Source organism: Triticum urartu, chromosome 2A, assembly GCF_056163025.1.
Source record: "Triticum urartu cultivar PI428250 chromosome 2A, HENAU_Tu73, whole genome shotgun sequence".
In the NCBI taxonomy this organism is placed as follows: Eukaryota; Viridiplantae; Streptophyta; class Magnoliopsida; order Poales; family Poaceae; genus Triticum; species Triticum urartu.
The window spans coordinates 751,853,639-751,869,380 of NC_141874.1; the positions used below are offsets into that span (position 1 = coordinate 751,853,639).

The following is a 15,742-nucleotide window of genomic DNA, read 5'->3' on the forward strand; positions in this document are numbered from 1 at the left end:
GAATGGGGCGGTTGCAACTACAACAAAAAAACTAACAAAAAATGGAACTAATTTCATGGGCGTCGAGAACCCTCCCCCCAACGCCCGGTTGCGCTTGGGTATGCTGAGTTGTACTTGCGCTCGTGTTGGGGCAGTTGCAACTAGGAAAAGACTAACTAAAAAATGGAACCGATTTCATTGGCGCCGACAACCCTCCGCCCCGACCCCCGGTTGCGGTCACATTATATGGCTTGAAGTTGCGCTTGGGTGTGTTGAGTTGTGATTGCGCTCGGGATGGGGTGGTTGCAACTACAAGGAAAAACCCTAACAAAAAAATGGAACCGATTTCATCGGCACCGGCAACCCTCTGCCCAACCCCGGTTGCAGGCACATTATATGTCCCGCGGTTGTGCTTGGGTGTGCTGAGTTGCAGTTGCGCTCGTGTTGGGACGGTTGCAACTACAAAAAAACTCTAAGAAAAGAAAATGGAACCGGTTTCATCGGCACCGACAACCCTCCCCCCGACGCCTAGTTGCGCTTGGGTGTGTTGAGTTGCGATTGCGCTCAGGTTGAGGCGGTTGCAACTACAACAAAAAAACCTAACAAAAAAAGGAACCGATTTCATCGGCACCGATAGCCCTCCACCCGACCTCGGTTGCGGTCACATTATATGGCTTGCAGTTGCGCCTCGGGTGTGTTGACTTGCGATTGCCCTCGGGATGGGGCGGTTCCAATTACAAAAAAAACTAACAAAAAATGGAAGCAATTTTATCGATGCCGACAGCGCTCCGCCCCGACCCCCAGTTGCGGTCACATTATATGTCCTATAGTTGCGATTGGGTGTGTTGAGTTGCGGTTGCGCTTGGGATGGGTCGGTTGCTACTACAACAAGAAAAAAACTAACAAAAAATGGAACCGATTTCATCGGCGTCGACAACCCTCCTCCCGATGCCCGGTTGCGCTTGGGTGTGCTTAGTTGCGATTGCGCTGGGCCCCAACGAACTGCTGCAAGTCGGCCGCCAACATAACACACATAAGCATGGGGCATCCGTCCAGACATGTCGAACACCACTATTTTGCCCCAGGCACACGCAGAGCCGCGTTTCCAGTCATCACCTCCAATCAATGTCGTTGAGTGTCCCTTGAACACATCAACAACGTACCTATGGCCGTGTGCTTTAAACTTCAGGCCACTCATCTGGTTGATTCGGTTCCTTGCCGTGCATGGGATGTCAGGAAAAAAAGTCAAAACAATTAGCGAAAAATAAGAATCTTTCATAAAGGAAAATACATTGAAAAAAAACATCCAGAAAAAAGTGAGAAAAAAGGAGAAGAGATTACCGCAAAGTCTCCAGACCCGTCGTGAATGAAAATGCCAAACCTCTATTCATCGTCGTTCTCGAAGTACGAATGGCAATCTAGGCACAACATCCTGCATAGTATAAAACTCGCGTATAAAAAGAAGACAAAAAAGAAAAAAAATAATGGGTTATTTTGGAATGATAACGAAACTGTAAAAAATACAAAGCACAGACTGATGAAACTACACAACTCAAAAAGATAACAGCACATCGTCGTCCTCTGTTCATTGTTTAAACTATCCAATCATAAAATCATAATAGCACCTGATTTTGATCTATTGAAAGCAGAAAAAGAAAGAAAATATGCCATGGAGAACAAAGGAAACCCTAGTCTCTGTGTTGATTCAGTTAACAAAACATCCATGCCAAAAAGTACACCAAACAAAAACTGCGGCGTAACTGAAGAAAAATCTATATCAAGAATCAAAATCTAAAAAATGCATTTACATTCGCCATTTACAGTGAAAAACCAATGTAAAATATAATACTATAGAATGAAACAAACTGTTACTTGATTACGTTTGCTTGTTCGGTCAGTCCGTTTGCTTGTTCGGTCAGTATTAGTGTTTTTTCAGGGGAAATCCTTCATGGCTGTTTTGGTTCAGTCATCAAAAAAAGAAGTATTCGTGTGTTACAGAAGACAGGCAAACTCAAAAACAAAAATAGAACTGTAGAGTATTCCTTCACCTTGGTAACAGTTGTGTTAGATAAGATAGACTACTATAGAATGAAACAAATAGAACAAATGCAGTGCTAGATATATAATACATTGGTATTATTAAAAAGCATTAGCAAACACCTTGAACACTTTGAAATCGGTGTGTCCTAATACCAATAAAAAGTTTCATCAAACCAAAATCTGTCTGTCTGCTACCTTTACAAATGCTAGCTGGAACATTTTCATAGTCACTTGAGAACAACATATTCCAACCGAGCTACCTAAACCATCTCGTGACAGTATGAATGCATGGTGAAATTACTGTGTATACAAACGACCCCGACAACCGCAAGAGCAGGAAACATAGTCCAGTTATAGCAGGAAAAGAGGGGTTCACATTTTTGCTATCAAAATCCTCAGCGCCTGAAAGATTAGGCAGAGGGAAACGGTGAGGCTGCGCGAGACAAAACAGAAAAATCTATGTTGGAAAATCATACTCTGCATATTCATCTCCATCCAAAAAGATAAAACACACAAAAAACCTGTGTTGGGAACATGTTTTCTATTTCACGCCCATTTCCAACACATCTACTATATCTAAATAGGAGCCCTCACTACTTGAATTTTCTTAACATGCAGCTCATCCACATCAGCCTGCCACATCACACTTCTTCACCCACCCAGCCATAAGACATGCAGCCTTCCATAAATATGGCGGGCAAGAAAAATCCCTAGACTCTGCATGCATGCATGCGTCCATCTAACACGCCCCAATAAAAGGTAGTAGTACTACTGATCCGTGCAATTGCTCCGCGCATACCATCAATATAGGATGACAAATACATCTCGCGAAGGCTGGTCATAGTGGGAGTAACATAGGTAGTAACATAGACACCACATAAGTAAAAATAATGATGTGGTAAGTAGTTAATGAGGAGAGAGGCAAATAAAGTAACATAATATGTTACCATCACATAGTGCTTCCCAATGCAAAATGAGTCTACAAAGTAATAAATGAAGACATCTATGTTACCACACCTATGACACTACCCACTATGAATGCAATAGCATAGATCAGTCACATATGCATGTTACTAGTCTAAGTTACTCTCCACTATGACTAGCCTAACATGGGAGGAGAAGAAGAAAACTGCTTTGATTATGATGGAAATTAATAGGAGGACCACTAGGTTCTTTGGTCTCCTTAACGAATAAATCTCCATTCGTTCCTAAAAAAAATCCTCACCGATTCTTCTCATATTCCCTCTATCTCTGCCTCTCTCTTCGTACTACGCCTCCAGCGGCGGCCTTTCAAGGGTCATCGCCGGCGGAGACTCGTGCATACTTGATTGTTTGCCCAAATGATTTGTTCAGATTCCACAGCGAGCGTCGCCACCGCCTTGAACACGATGACTCACACCTTCCGGCTGGTCCGGTCTCCGATGGGCACTACTCCCTCTGCAAGTCGCTGACCCTGGTCGAGATCTTCTAGCTATCGTGGTGGTGCTTACGGATCAGTATGTGGTCGTCGAGCGATGTCCTGCACTATGCGATGCGGCCTCCACGCCGCGGACGCCAGCGCTGGGTTCGCTCATGCGCGGATGGGCCGCACCTGGCGCGAGTGCCACGGCCAGTGCCTGGAGGAAGGGTGAGTATGCCTAAGGGAGGGATGGGGGCACTCCCGCCGCTACAGCTTGGATACATCATGATGGTTTTTCTGTCTTGATTTTCTAGAAAAGGAGCAAAAGAATCGGGACAAAGGATTAAACTGGGACATATCCACAAGTATCCAAGACGCATCCAACATGTATCCAGATTTTCTTTTCCTTCATTCTTAATGTCAATTCTTCAGATACCTGTTTAGATACGGTATCAAATATGGATACATATTCTCAGTTTGTAGAAACATGTATCCTGCAGGTGTACGATCGACCTGTGTATGGAAGCACTGAACAACTGTGTATGGAAGTGTCACACAGCATGCTGCTAACTTTTTAGTCCTCTTCGAGGACATATTCTATTTTGTCATAGTAGTTTCCTCTTATAAACACAAGAATTTTCCATTGATTCTACAAACTGAGAGGCCTATTATATTTGTTTTGAACCTCATCCTCATGTCCACTAAGAAGGAAGCCAAATTTCAAGAAGGAAGCCAAATTTCAGCGCTAACCCATGTTTATTTCTCAATTTTCTTATTGTAGGATCCAGCTACCGCCGGCCATGCAAAGCAAATCGGTAGGATAAGATATACCTTCAAATATACTAATTCATTTTATTTCTTTGTTTTACTATTTTTAGATGTCCAATAAGTCATGTTGTCATATAGCAATCCAGTTTTTACTGTATTCCTGTAGCCTTTCCCTACTTACTAACTTACTTTACGCATAACCTATTTTGTGCAGGTATGGTATTAGAACCAAGGGATTCACATTGCGCATGCTTTGGGCTCTTGCCAACCATCTGCCACTTTTAGCTCATATGTTATGCAGTTACTCGAAGCGTGGGTCACATGTGTTGTATATTAATTTTTTTCCTATAGCCTTTATACCATCAGAGCTATATTTCATATGCTACAATTTTCCGAAGCATTCATTTTTAGTGAGTGTGATTTAGATTACTCTTTTCTTTATCAACTGATTCTTCTTTTTCATGAATCCCCTATGATGCCTTTTGTATTTGTAGACAAGTCGTTAGGTAACAGTTTCGGCTGGCTAATTATTGGCTAGTTTTCCTCCATTATACTCGGTTAAATACGTTGCTCTTTCCTTATTCTCTTATTGTAAGTCATTGGTATGGGCTGTTCTACTACCCTCCTCACCGTGAGTCACAAAGACACTCTTCAAAGCCTCCGAATGAACTATTGTTGTATGCTGCAATTTCAGTAGTTTGATGAGCTTGGAAATGAGAAGATGGATCATTGTTTACTTTCTTCCACTCAAATGTCTCCTTCAAATAAATATAACACATTACACATTTCTATTTTTTTCATATCTCTTTAAATCATTGCTGAATTTACTGCTGCAACGCGCGGGGTATAGACTAGTATCCTACAGTTACTCCACCCCCACTTCTCCTATTTGGCTGACCCCCCCGCCCCCCCCCCCCCCCAAATACGTGCGATGATCCACATACAAAACTACAGCCACCCACATCTCCAATTCGAAGCTGCCAAAATCATATACTGTTCCTACGGATCTGGCCAGAAACAAAAAAGAACAGCCCTAAAAGAAAAACCTAGAAAATATCTACAAATGGCAAAGAAAAAATTGGAGGACCAACAGAACGGCCGGATTCTTACTTCGAAAAATGCCGCCGCCGCCGATCTCCCGCATAGGTAGACGCCGCCGTCGCCGAACTCCCACAACGGGCTATCCCCGAGTCTCAGCTGCCACCAACAAGACACGAAGAGAAATGAAAAGAGGGGGCGATAATACACGGGCTTCCTATATCCAACGCAAGTGGGCTTCATCAGCAAAAAATGAAAAACAAGCGCGCGACAAAAAAGAAAACAGGCCATGAGCGGGACAATAGATGGGCCGTGCCTCCCGTCGTTACGAAGCTCTCCAGGACGAAAACGCGAATCGTGGCGTGGCTCAATTGGACGGTCAGAAAAGTGAATGAGGCCAATCTGATTCTCAGCTGAATGAGTTTTAGCAAATCCGATTTTTTAATACAGTACTAAATAAAAATGTTGAGTCTCTCTTGGACTCGTCGCGGCGACGTGGAGGCACCACCCACCCCATCCCCAACCTGGGGTGGCTGCTCCCTCCATGGCCTCGATATTGAGGTGGTGAGAGAGAAGGAAACTGTCCCTGGCGGCAACAGCAGCGGGCTAGATGCAATCCCTTCGTATTTCTAGGGCGCCCGGCTGGGGAAGCGGCAAGATGGAGGCTTCCCCAACTTGGGGTGGCTTCTCTCTCCATGGCCTCGATATTGAGATGGTGAGGGAGAAGGACACTGTCCCTAGCGGCAACAGCAGCAGGCTAGTTGCAATCCCTTCGTATTTTTGGGGCGCCCGGCTGGCAAAGCGGCAAGATGGAGGCTTCCCCTTGTACACGGGCTACTCGGCTGCGAGGGCCTTGGTCGGAAAGGGGGCAGGGGGCATGGCGGATCTGAGAAGGCTGTCCCACGAGGGGGAAGACTTGCTGGCGGAGATGTTTGCTAGCATTAGCATTGATGGATGAGGTGACGCGGCGCGGCCCAGGTTGGTGCAACTGCGACTGTCGCCGCAGCTGGCACTGTGGAAAAGCACGCAGCATGCAATCGGCAACGTGCTGCCCACTAAGGGCGATGGGCTGGTCCAAACCACGCCGCAAGTTCTCGCCTTGCTGGGCGCCGCTGATTGGCTTGAGGCGATGACAACAACCAACGCCCTATGCGAACCTACTGATTTTGGGGCCTCCAACGTGCGCACCCTCTTCTCCAACTACACGGGCTCGCCGACGCCCGCTCGCTACGAACCCCTAGTGGCCGGCAGGGGCGTGAGGCTGTCGTCATCGGCACGTCCTACATCCAAGCCAAGATCGCGCTGGAGGCGACGCACAGGACGCTCCTCAAGGACCGGTCGGGGCAGATGGACCGCCACGCCGCCCAGGTCATGTCCATGTGCGAGAGCAACATCCTAGGCATGGGGGTCGAGGCCATAGCCCGGGGCTTCGATGTTGGCGCCATCACGAGCGACCTCGTCTTCAGCTCGCCCGCCACCGATGTTATCGATGTGGGCAGCGACCTGGTAAACTCCGAGGTCATGAACTCGTTCCTCAACGTGGCCAACATCGCCGCCTCAGGCGTGGTGAGCGAACCAGCGCTATGGGCCATCTACAACGCCTATGCTGCCACGGGAGCTCAAATGTACACCTACAGGTGGCACGAGCCTGTGGCCCGGATGTGCATCACCTTGTATACTTGGCACCTGCACAACGACAGGCACATGTTCCTCCGCCGGGCCCTCCTAGGATGGCCCAAGGCCCGCAAGTAATTTGTGACAGAGGGAGTACTACTACTATTTACTCCCTCATTACATAGTTTTAAAATTTGTTTTTATTAGAAGAAGACCATTGACCAATCTTACTGGAAAAATATAGAAACATTTATGACTCCAAATTAGTATCAGTAAATCCATTTTTAAAAGTAATTTCATGATATACTAAGTTTGATACTCCCTCCGACCCAAGTTAAAACTCAGATTTGTCTAGGTACGGATGTATCTAGTCACAAAGCAGAAGTATATACATTCGTATCAAGACAAATCTGATTCAATTAATTTGAGTCGGAGAAAATATCATATATACATATATATTGCTAATCTAAAAAATGATCTAATTCAAAAGCAGAAGTATCCTTTTTCGTGGATGGAGAGAGTAGTTGATAAGCTTTTGCGTGCATCAGTAGATGATGTATTCTGGTGACACATTTATAGATGATGTAACCATGTCACCCACTGGCACTAGGTTTAAGATGGACCACCTATAGCCCGCTTGAGCGATGCATGTTTCGGCTGTGCATATCCACTTGACCTCGCTCCAGCAATTGCGGATCCTGGATAGTAACACTTGTGGTCACCACTGGGAATAGGATTCCGATTTGGGCGTTCCACCGGACCTATGTTAGACCACTTATAGTGGGAGTACCTTAGATATTAACATTACACACCGAATATAAGTTTGCTTATGTGACAACTGTTAGTGAGAAGAGATGTGTTTATTAGAGTTGTGTCGAATATTATTGTACAAGGTAGATTACAGCTGGACTTGGTTTTGAACTGTGTGTTGACAGGGTAGGAGTTGTGTCCTAATATGACACTTGTATCCTAGGCCTCTCATATATATTGAGGGTAGACACACGATGTAACCTATGCTAACATAATAGCACAGGCGCGCAGGGGGAGCCGGCGGTGTGTGCCGGTGCCCGGGCGGCCAAGGTGCGGTATTGTGACGGTGTTATGGGGTGGAGCGCCCGTAGTCAACCCCGGTGATGTATCCATGATGGTGAACCTCGTTAAAAAATCTCGGTGTCATGCTTGTGTGATTACTTGATCCTCGGTAGATCGACGGAGTGCCTCGGATTTATTCTAACAAGGCTCCAGCTTGCCATGCATTCACGCCGTAGCCCCTTCATCAGCACAGAGTGAAGTCGTCCATCAGACTCCAGCTCCATCTTCAACATGACTCCATGTAGCTGCGCTATGCTATCACCACGCCCGGTCGACTTCAAGCTCTCATGTGCGCACTGCCTTGAATCAACCCCGCGTCATAGTCTTGTCGAAGCCGCACAAGCCCTTGGCATGCACCACATGTTTCCACAACCCAGAAGTCTAATGTACATGGAGGTTCGATGCATGCATGAATTCAAGTGGTGAAGAATATTCGTCAAGGTGGAGTTTGTCAGAGTTGTGTTGAATATTATTGTACAGTTGGACTTGGTTTTTAACTGTGTGTGTGTGTTTTTTTTGCGGGGAGTTTTTAACTATGTGTTGACAGGGTAGGATTTGTGTCCTAATAGGACACTTTATCCTAGGCCTCTCATATATATCGGGGTAGACCCATGATGTAACCTGTGCCAACATAATAGCACATGCGCGCAGGGGGGAGCCGGCGGCATGTGTCGGCGCCCGGGCGGCCGAGGTGCGGTATTGTGATGGTGTCATGGGAAGGAGCGCCCATAGTTAACCCCGATATGTAGCCATGATAGTGAACCTCATTAACAAATCTTGGTGTCATGCTTGTGTGATTGCTTGATCCTCGATAGATCGACGGAGCGCCTCGGATTTATTCTAACAGTGTTTGTGGTATTATAATAGTATGTTTTTTGCTACATCGCACGACTGCTACAATGCGCGTCATGTTCTGCTACATCGCACGGCCGTCGTATTTTTTGCTACATACGACAACCAGGGTTATAAATTGCTACAACCGATGTCCCATCCGGCTACAAATGACATAGCGTGTTGCTACATCACATGACCATCGCATTTCTGCTATAATCCGTGTCACTCATCCCGCTTCAACCATCATCACAAATTGCTACAACTGGCAGCTCGGCAATCTGCGATGGCTTAGCGGTGAGACGGGTTTTTTTAGAATCGATGCTCGAATTTTTTGTAACGGAGCGAGCAACCGTGAGGTGAGCCGGACGAGCTGCGACATCAGGCATGAGCGGCGGCAACTATACTGACGAGCGGTGGCGATGGCCACCGAAGCTGCAACCACGACTAGGACGACGGTTGAGGGCTGCGACCGACGACTAGGACGGCCGGCAAGGGCGGTGGCAAGAGATGAAAAAAGAGGCGATCGGATCGCATCATATATATCATTTCGTATATCATGGCAGTAAAAACACATTGTATTGAACGCTCTCGGTTATGACGGTGTGCATTCCTTGCAGCAGGAATCAAACTGTGACGCTGTTGAGAGGAGGAGGGGGGGGGGGGGTGGACGCCTTGGAGGGAAGGAGATACGACGGTGAGAGGAGGGTGTGGGTTGAATGGCATGGTGTTGAGGGGAGGCGTCAGTGATACTCATTACGGGGAAAGATGGAGGCGACGATACCGTCACGAGGAGAGCAGGCCGGGCAAATGAGATGTGAGTGCAAGCATTGTGCCATGTAGTAATACTTATAGAGTGAATATACTATTTTTAAGATGAGAATAAAAGGAGCGTCTGCTTGCTTTAATACGGGAAACGGCTGTATTTTTAGATAAATGTAATTTACATTTTTACATAATGAAAATTCTGACATACCCTAGCAAGTCATTTCCAGAGAATAGTGTATTAAAACTCGGATGTGTCTCACTCTACTAAAATGCACGACGCCACTCACTCTAATTGAAACGGTCACATGCTCGAAGCGAGCAGCTGATCAATGAATATATATTGTATATAGGCTGATCTTATTTTTTAATTAATGTGTTTTATATTCACTTTTGTACATTAGAGATAAAAACTGATGGCTTTGGATGATGCTTTGAAAATATGAATTGACAAAGCTTTATGATGGATAAACTAAAAAACTCATGGCATCCTGCGCAACTGAAAGAGATGATCATGGTAACAATTGTACTTCTTTATATAATTGTTACACATGAAAATAGAAACCAAGTATTTTCTGTACATGTTGGTTTTTTCAGAGTAAGAGAAAGATGGAGATGTATTATGTGGACGTTCTGGAAGAACTCTTGTCGACACGATGTTATTGGAAGGAGTCAAAAATTCATCGAGAGTTATATAAAGCAATACAAATATGGCGAGAAAGTGATACAATAAGAAGAAAACAATCAAAACGTGTGTGTCTTTCTAGCTAGCTAGTGCCACAAGCTTAAGCTTGTACAAAAACCACTGCTGAGAGGAAGCCAGCCTTGTGTTGATATGGCTATATAAGCTGCCGGGGAATACATAAGGCTGGCAAACACCACGAGGAGTCCATTACCTGCAATTTTTAATACATTACTACATAAAAATGTTGAGTCTCGCTTGGACTCGTCGCGGCGACGTGGAGGCACCACCCACCCCACCCCCAACCTGGGGTGGCTGCTCTCTCCATGGCCTCGATATTGAGGTGGTGAGGGAGAAGAACATTGTCCCTGGCGGCAACGGCAGCGGGCTAGTTGCAATCCCTTCGTATTTCTGGGGCACCCGGCTGGCGAAGCGGCAAGATGGAGGCTTCCCCTTGTACCCAGGCTACTCGGCGGCGAGGGCCTTGGTCGGCAAGGGGGCGGGGGGCATGGCGGATTTGAGAAGGCTGTCTCGCGAGGCGGAAGACTTGCTGGCGGAGATGTTTGCTAGCATTAGCATTGATGGCGGAGGTGACGCGGCGCGGCCCAGGGTGGTGCAACTGCGACTATCGCCGGAGCTGGCACTGTGGAAAAGCTCGCAGCATGCAATCGGCAACGTGCTGCCCACTAAGGGCGCCGGGCTGGTCCAAGCCACGCCGCAAGTTCTCGCCTTGCTGGGCGCCACCGACTGGCCTGAGGCGATGACAACAGCTAACGCCCTATCTGGCAGCGGCATGGCGAACCTGCTGATTGGGGCCTCCGACATGCGCACCCTCTTCTCCAACTACGTGGTGGACATGGCATTTTACTATGAGCACGGGTACCACAAGGTGTTCCACTCCTTCAGCCGCCTCCTACGCGACGGGGCTTCGATGTTGGCGCCGTCACAAGCGACCTCGTCTTCAGCTCGCCCGGCACCGATGTCATCGATGTGGGCAGCGACCTGGTAAACTCCGAGGTCATGAACTCGTTCCTCAACGTGGCCGACATCGCCGCCTCAGGTGTGGTGAGCGAGCCAGCGTTGCGGGCCATTTACGACGCCTACGCTGCCGCGGGAGCTCGGATGTACACCCAGAGGTGGCACGAGCCCGTGGCTCGGATGTGCATCACCTTGTATACTTGGCACCTGCACAACGACCGGCACATGTTCCTCCGCCGCGCCCTCCTAGGATGGCCCAAGGCCCGCAAGTCCCCGGCGCGGCCCCAGTGCGAGGCTGACTTCGACGAGGTCTTCAACACCGACTTCTGCACCACCGGTTTCAGCAGGCCCCTTGACCCTGAGTACGCCTGCAATGGGGAAGAAACCTGCGACCACGTCCGGCGCTTCCTCAAAGTAAAAGGAGACCAAGACCACCTGCTCGCCGCCCTTTGGTCGTCCATTGTCACCGGTCCGCTGGAGTACGTCCGGACGGGCGAGGTGGACGAGCAGCGTGAGAAACACCTCATTGAATCCTCACGCCTGCAAATGGTCCAGCTCTTCTCCAAGGGCCTCATCGACGAAATGGTCTGGCTCGTCGCCCATGCAAGCCACCATGCGTGGCAGGTGAACTATCTGTTTGAGGCCGCCATGTTTGGCAGCATCCTAGACGGGGGCCAGTTGATAGGCAAGCTCGATCGGGCGGAATAGGCTGTCTACATGCATCCATCTTAAATTCTTAATTATATTCGGCCGGCAGGCCTGCTGCTGTGATCGATTCGAACGTGGTTAATTCTGCATGCATGCATGTTTTCCTTTTCAAGTCTATATATCTACGTGCTCTATTTTCTTTCTTCTTTTGGAATCCCTTTTCTTTCCAATCATTCGATGACAAGTGGACATTCCACTTTTTTTCCATTTCATTCATCCCAAACTCAAAATATGTATGTATGTATGTATGTATGTTACTTACATTTTATATACATGCATCTGCTCCTATTTAATTTACATGAGGTCGACATTGGTGTCCTCTTAGTGTCGATCGGCCAAGAAGCAAATCTCAGAAATGATATGTTTCATCTCCTCCTCACGACTATCCTCAAACACCATCTATTTTCTTTTGTATAAATATCCATATGGAACTGTAATAATAGAGCCAGCCGGATAATAGAGGAAATTAATTAATAAAGCAGCTCGTGTCTTTCTCTTCTTTTTGTTTGAAAAGAAGGATAGCCCCCGGCCTTTGCATCAGTGATGCATGCAGCCATTAAAAAAAAATCAAAGCTCACTCTTGACTGATTTCTTTGTCAGCAAGTTGAAGTGTGCATCGATTGCCAACCAACCGTGGGTTTTGCACCTTCTTAAGAAGGAATAGGAGACAACGAGATGACCATGACGTATATATCCTACTTGTGGTCTAAATCTTATATTTGGCCCACTCTGAACATGGTCCCGCGTATTTTTCTTTTCATGTCTTCTTTGGGACTGTCGGCTGTTTTTCAATTCGCCCTAAGTTAATTTTTCTTGTAATCTTCGGATGACACGTGGACATTCAACTTTTTTCCATTTCATGAAAAATCATTTTTTAGCGTGAAATCTACTTTCAGGGCACCTCGGACATGGCAATTTCTGGCGGACTGCCGCATAGCCTTGGATTTCGAACGAGTGAATGAGATTATAAGTGTTTCTAGTCATCAACGTAAAATCGATGACCCCCCCTCCCCCCCCCCACACACACACGCACACACGCACACACACACAAAAATAGATGAGACGCATGTCTTCATGTTGATTATATATGTGTGATTACAACGTCTAGAGAGATTACAGGGAGGTTTGGAGAGATAGAGCTTATCCCAAAAGACTAGGCAACAAATATGTTTATCTCCCATATTCAATTGTACATGTTTATCCTAACATTCCACCTTACCAAAAAATTGTGCAAGTTTAGATTACACCTGAAAGTCGGTCGATCTGTCTTCCATCATAACCCCTCTTTCTCCGTGCTTAGTTCAAACATTATAGTGGGGCATGAAACCGGACTCAAACAGGTGGACATGAATGGTTCTTGAGTTAAAGTAATTGTGATCATTCTTATAGCCAGCACATGGACAAGGCATAAAACCATCCACCCACTTGTTTGCCTTAGCTGCAAGGAGAAAAGTATGCACACTATCTGCGAACTGGGAGAGCATCGGTCATCGTACATCCATTATCGGCTCATCTTCATTACACAGCACCGAATAGACCAAATTAATACAAGTTCATACATAAAGTTCATACAACATTTATTCTCATAAAACAAACATACAAATAACTCTCTAGCTAAAGCATTTAAATGCAACAACAAATGCGATGAAGATCGCAACTAAGGTAACAATTGATCCAACAACATAATGATACCAAGCCTCACTATCCGTGGCTGACTTATCAGTAACTCTCGCATCGTGTGTAGCACAATATCCGTAGTTCGATTCTCTTTGTGGTCGATTTATTTGGGGCTATAGTACAAGTTCGGTGGCGTTCATGGAAGTTCAATGGCGTTTATGGGCCGGCCCAGTCAGAGACCTTCCTGTACGAAATAAAGATAGTTTGCCGCAGAGAGCGGCATATAGGAGGTCCCCGTTAGGTTCCTAATGTAGCTTATGACCTAGTAGTAAGGACAGTGCTAGAGTCTGCGTGGGTCTGGTTCCCAGAGAGTTTTTTATTTCTTCCGTTTTAAAATTGGATTCTGAGAAAAATTCACAAATTCAACAAAATATTAACGAATATGTAAAAAAATCATGAATTTCAATTTTTCTATGAAAAATATATTTCATGAACTCAATCATGAATCGATCACAGCAGCAGGCCTGCCGGCCGAATATAATTAAGAATTTAAGATGGATGCATGTAGACAGCCTATTCCGCCCGATCGAGCTTGCCTATCAACTCGCCCCCGTCCAGGATGCTGCCAAACATGGCGGCCTCAAACAGATAGTTCACCTGCCACGCATGGTGGCTTGCATGGGCGACGAGCCAGACCATTTCGTCGATGAGGCCCTTGGAGAAGAGCTGGACCATTTGCAGGCGTGAGGATTCAATGAGGTGTTTCTCACGCTGCTCGTCCACCTCGCCTGTCCGGACGTACTCCAGCGGACCGGTGACAATGGACGACCAAAGGGCGGCGAGCAGGTGGTCTTGGTCTCCTTTTACTTTGAGGAAGCGCCGGACGTGGTCGCAGGTTTCTTCCCCATTGCAGGCGTACTCAGGGTCAAGGGGCCTGCTGAAACCGGTGGTGCAAAAGTCGGTGTTGAAGACCTCGTCGAAGTCAGCCTCGCACTGGGGCCGCGCCGGGGACTTGCGGGCCTTGGGCCATCCTAGGAGGGCGCGGCGGAGGAACATGTGCCGGTCGTTGTGCAGGTGCCAAGTATACAAGGTGATGCACATCCGAGCCACGGGCTCGTGCCACCTCTGGGTGTACATCCGAGCTCCCGTGGCAGCGTAGGCGTCGTAGATGGCCCGCAACGCTGGCTCGCTCACCACGCCTGAGGCGGCGATGTCGGCCACGTTGAGGAACGAGTTCATGACCTCGGAGTTTACCAGGTCGCTGCCCACATCGATGACATCGGTGCCGGGCGAGCTGAAGACGAGGTCGCTTGTGACGGCGCCAACATCGAAGCCCCGGGCTATGGCCTCGGCCCCCATGCCTAGGATGCTGCTCTCGCAAAGGGACATGACCTGGGCGGCGTGGCGGTCCATCCGCCCCGACCGGTCCTTGAGGAGCGTCCTGTGCGCCGCCTCCAGCGTGATCTTGGCTCGGATGTAGGACGCGCCGATGGCGACAGCCTCGCGTCGCTGCTGGCCACCAGGGGTTCGTAGCGAGCGGGTGTCGGCAAGCCGTCGTGTAGGAGGCGGCTGAAGGAGGGGAACACCTTGTGGTACCGGTGCTCATAGTAAAATGCCATGTCCACCACGTAGTTGGAGAAGAGGGTGCGCATGTCGGAGGCCCCAATCAGCAGGTTAGCCATGCCGCTGCCAGATAGGGCGTTGGCTGTTGTCATCGCCTCAGGCCAGTCGGTGGCGCCCAGCAAGGCGAGAACTTGCGGCGTGGCTTGGACCAGCCCGGCGCCCTTAGTGGGCAGCACGTTGCCGATTGCATGCTGCGAGCTTTTCCACGGCGCGAGCTCCGGCGATAGTCGCAGTTGCACCACCCTGGGCCGCGCCGTGTCACCTCCGCCATCAATGCTAATGCTAGCAAACATCTCCGCCAGCAAGTCTTCCGCCTCGCGAGACAGCCTTCTCAAATCCGCCATGCCCCCCGCCCCCTTGCCGACCAAGGCCCTCGCCGCCGAGTAGCCTGGGTACAAGGGGAAGCCTCCATCTTGCCGCTTCGCCAGCCGGGTGCCCCAGAAATACGAAGGGATTGCAACTAGCCCGCTGCCGTTGCCGCCAGGGACAATGTTCTTCTCCCTCACCACCTCAATATCGAGGCCATGGAGAGAGCAGCCACCCCAGGTTGGGGTTGGGGTGGGTGGTGCCTCCACGTCACCGCGACGAGTCCAAGCGAGACTCAACAT

At 48.1% G+C, this 15,742-nt stretch overlaps 3 pseudogenes; 2 read left to right on the top strand and 1 right to left on the bottom strand.

Moving 5' to 3' along the window:
- The first annotated feature begins 5,882 nt into the window (after positions 1-5,882).
- On the top strand, positions 5,883-6,976 carry LOC147987763 (uncharacterized; annotated as a pseudogene).
- A 3,476-nt stretch (positions 6,977-10,452) lies between these two features.
- LOC147987764 (uncharacterized) lies at positions 10,453-11,894 on the top strand (annotated as a pseudogene).
- Positions 11,895-14,084: 2,190 nt separating this feature from the next.
- Positions 14,085-15,742, bottom strand: LOC125526796 (uncharacterized; annotated as a pseudogene).